Below are 4,052 nucleotides of genomic sequence, written 5' to 3'. Positions count from 1 at the left end.
CTGGACTCCTGCCCTATCTCCCCAACTCTGGTTATCTGATTTCTTAATCCTTCCTTTCCCAAAGCCTCTTTCCATCTTCTCACAGACATGGCAGCAACCTACAGGAAAACATTTTTCTAGAAAAGAAAGGAGGAAAGCGGCACAGAACTGAAGGGAAGACTGGAGGAATGGAGGAGAGGCCAAATGTGAAGCCACAAAAAGAATGATCCCTAAGGGAGCAGGTTTCACAGAGCTTTCTTTCTCTGTGGAAGCTCTTTCTATAGAGTCCCTCGGTGAAATCTAAGGATCAGCTTCCCTCTGTGAACCGTCGCCAGGCCAAGAGGTCCTCCTTCTGAGATGAGGTCTGAAATGACTGACCTCCTGGTTGGTTCTGCAACCCCATCTTTCTACTCACCCGGCTTGCTAGCCTGAGTTCCGGCTAACTCTCTCCCTCCCTCCCCTCCTCAGCTTCAAGTGGGCGGACCTCTTCGGCTCCCCCTAGATTGGCTGGGGGAACTCACCAATGGGGAGCTCTGGGAGGCGGACCTAGAACGCCACCAGCTTGAAGAAGACAGGCAAATTTCAAGTTGGCTGCGGCGTGTTTTCCGCGTGGGGGAGGGGCAGCAGGTAAGGCCCCGACTTGGTGGCTCTGACCTGGTTCCATCCCGCACCTCCCGAACTAGTTCACCAGGGACCAGCTGCTAGCTAGAGAGACAACGCTTTCCGGCAGCCTGTTGGATCTGCCCCCTTCTAGTTCCCCACCCTCTCCCTGTGGGCTCCCTTTGCTGTGTTGATTATACACAGGAGAACTATAGTTTTCCTTCGCGCAAAGGGGAGATATATTAAAGGAGAAAGTGGAAGACTCTCTCTGATACCTCTGACTCTTTACTGTGAACCCCTAAATCTATTAGTACTAAGAGCTTGACAGACTCCCGTTGTCTATCAAAACTCTGATGAAATATTACCTCCTACCTGTAGCTTTCCTGGACCAATGTTTTTTTTTTCAGGATTAATTGTTCCTCAGTCTGATGATAGCATTTTATGTGTACTTTTACTGGAGCCCTTAGTGCCCTCTCCCTCTTTAATGTTTCTGTTCTACTTAGAATATAAAGTTTGGTAGGGCAAGTTCTAGTATTTAATACAATGCAATGTATTATGTATTAAATGCACAGTGCCCAGGAAAAGTTAATTGGATGGACTTGATTGGAAAGGAAGAATTTAAACTTCTGATGTAATTAGGGAGCAATTAATAAAACACAAAGTAAAATACAATACAGTATATCATTATGACCTCTTAAGTTGGTGGTTCATAATGTAAATTGGTCCCAAAGTCCAGAGAAGGGAGAAAGCTAAGAGGACTGGGATGGTGAAGGGAGCCTTTAGGAATCACAAGGTCTCAAGTTTGGAACAGACCTTAGGAGTCATGTATTCATTCTTTCAGCCAAATATTTATTGAGCATCTACTATATGTCAGACATAATGCTGGAGAATGGGGATCATAGTGAATCCTTTAGATATGCATCCTTCCTCTGATAAACCATATTTAGTAAATTATTACCCAGCTTCTGTTTAAACTTTTTAGTAAGAGAACTTCCTATCTCACTTTGATCTTCAATCAATATCCAACAAATACAAGAAATATATGGCTCAACAAAATGTATTCCACATTTTCACTGTAAAAGAGACAGAACTGTCCTAATGGTAACATTCTTAAAGATAATCATCTCTTTGTTTTCTGTTTATAGAAGTAATATACATTTATCCTAGAAAACCATAAAATGTCTATTATATCATGACAATGAATCCCTTCAATTTATTTCCTGCATGTATACATATGTATATGTGTTTTTGTGTATATATTACACACATAGGGCCGTACGACAAATACAACCTTTTATTATGCTTTCTCCACTTTACATCATATTGTGAACATTTTTCTGTCTTTAAATATTATTTGAAATTTTTATTATGTCTACATAATAGTCTAAGATAGATATTTGATTTTTTTTAACCATTCATATTTTTAAAAATAAAGCCTACTTATTGAAGTTGGTCATTAGGTCTTTTTTTTGTTTAAGATTTATTTATTTATTGGCTGTGGTGGGTCTTCATTTCTTCAAGTAGACTTTCTCTAGTTGTGTCTTAGTTATGGCAAGTGGGGGCTACTCTTTGTTGCGGTGTGTGGGCTTCTCATTGCAGTGGCTTCTTTTGTTGAGGAGCACAGGCTCTAAGCACATGGGTTTCAGAAGTTGCAATGCCTGGGCTCAGTGGTTGCCGCAGACGGGCTTAGTTGCTCCATGGCATGTGGGATCTTCCAGGACCAGGGACTGAACCAGTGTCCCTTGTGTTGCAAGGCAGATTCTTAACCACTGGACCACTGAGAAAGCCCCTGCTGCTGCTGCTGCTGCTGCTGCTGCTGCTGCTGCTGCTGCTAATAAGTCCCTTCAGTCATGTCTGACCCTGTGCGACCCCATAGACGGCAGCCTACCAGGCTCCTCTGTCTCTGGGATTTTCCAGGCAAGAATACTGCAGTGGGTTGCCATTTCCTCCAGCGTATGCATGCTAAGTCGCTTCAGCCGTGTCGGACTCTGTTCGACCCCATGGACAGCAGCCCACCAGGCTCCTATGTCCACGGGATTCTCCAGGCAAGAATACTGGAGTAGGTTGCCATTTCCTTCTCCAGTAAGGAAGCCCCAACCATTCATTTTTTGTTGGACTATTTAGGTTATTTCAGAATTTGTGCTACTATGGATAGCTCTTTGATAAACATGCTTTTATATCTCTGACTATGTATCTGGTGATTTCTTTGGATAAGTTTTAAAAGTGGGATTACTGGATTAAGGATATATTAACTTTTAAAAGGTTGTAGATTCAAAGAGTCAAACTGCTCACCCAAAATATTGTATTTATAATTCTTCCAGTGAGGTATGAGAGTGTCCACTTCAAAAAAACTCATGGAAGCCTGATTAATTTTTAAATCTTTGCCAATTTTATAAATAAAAAATAGTTTGACCATTCTTTGTTAATTGTCTATTCATGTTCTTTGCATATTTATTCTATTGGGATGATTTTTCTTCATTTCCATGAGTTCTAATATAATAAGAGTGTTAAATCTTTGTCTTATTTATTACAAATATAGCAAATTCTAAACGTTAGAGTGCTCCAAGCCTCAGTCCCTGGATCTCTTCTTTTCTCTCTTCACATCCACTCCTTTAGGAATCTCTCCCAGTCTCATGACTTGAAACATTTGTATACTGAGACCTCCATTACAATGTAAGCTCCTTTTAAACTCCATGGGTGCAGCAGTTTTTGTCCATTTTGCTCACTGCTACATCCCTAGCATTTGAAACAGTGCATGACACTGAATAAGAACTGAGTAAATATTCGTTGAATGAATTAAGGTTGTTTTTATTATTATTTCCATTTTACAGATAAGGAAACATCAACCCTCCCTATTATTCACTCTTGCACTCCCCTTCCCCCACAATCAACAGGATCTCACATATGTTATACTCATTCCCAACTGTGCTGAACTGTGTAATGTAGTAGAAGTTACTAAGAAGCAGTTTTCAAAAAAAAAAAATACAGAAAAGCAATAACATCAAATTTAAGAAAGGCTTTTTAGTAATTTCTACCATATTAAAACAATTATGGCTCAGTTGAGAATGAGTATAACATATGTTGGATGTTGTTTATGGGGGAAGGAGAATGTGTGATGTTTATGGAGGGGTAGTTTGGGACCAGATTATAGGAAACCTTGAACATCTTCAAGAATCATAATCACTTAATCACAATCTTAAATAGAAGAGCCTTGTAGATTCCTGAGCTGCGTAGGGTACAGATGGATGGTTTACAGTTTCCTAACCACCAGGTTCAGTTCAGTTCAGTCGCTCAGTTGTGTCCGACTCTTTGTGACCCCATGATTGCAGCACGCCAGGCCTCCCTGTCCATCACCAGCTCCCGGAGTTCACTCAGACTCACGTCCATCGAGTCAGTGATGCCATCCAGCCATCTCATCCTCTGTCGTCCCCTTCTCCTCCTGCCCCCAATCCCTCCCAGCATCAGAGTCTTTT

The 4,052-nt window shown here is 41.3% G+C and overlaps 1 protein-coding gene and 1 long non-coding RNA gene across 5 annotated transcripts in view; one reads left to right on the top strand and one right to left on the bottom strand.

Moving 5' to 3' along the window:
* LOC104983337 overlaps positions 1–418 on the bottom strand; it is a 1,978-nt gene extending 1,560 nt beyond the window's left edge. The window contains exon 1 of one of the 2 annotated variants that reach the window (XR_824626.1): positions 395–418. This is a non-coding gene — a long non-coding RNA (uncharacterized LOC104983337). The remainder of the gene's footprint in view (positions 1–394) is intronic. The other variant, XR_824625.1, reaches the window with a different exon arrangement.
* Positions 419–517: 99 nt separating this feature from the next.
* The window catches only part of POLR3GL (polymerase (RNA) III (DNA directed) polypeptide G (32kD)-like), a 14,877-nt gene continuing 11,342 nt past the window's right edge, over positions 518–4,052 (top strand). For 2 of the 3 annotated variants that reach the window (XM_010832777.1, XM_010832775.1), the window contains exon 1: positions 518–606. The gene's annotated coding sequence lies outside the window, so the exon portion shown is untranslated. The remainder of the gene's footprint in view (positions 607–4,052) is intronic. The other variant, XM_010832776.1, reaches the window with a different exon arrangement.

Source organism: Bison bison, unplaced genomic scaffold (genome assembly GCF_000754665.1).
Source record: "Bison bison bison isolate TAMUID 2011002044 unplaced genomic scaffold, Bison_UMD1.0 scf7180017862269, whole genome shotgun sequence".
In the NCBI taxonomy this organism is placed as follows: domain Eukaryota; kingdom Metazoa; phylum Chordata; class Mammalia; order Artiodactyla; family Bovidae; genus Bison; species Bison bison.
Note: the sequence above shows the minus strand (reverse complement) of the source record. Positions and strands in the feature narration are given on the sequence as shown.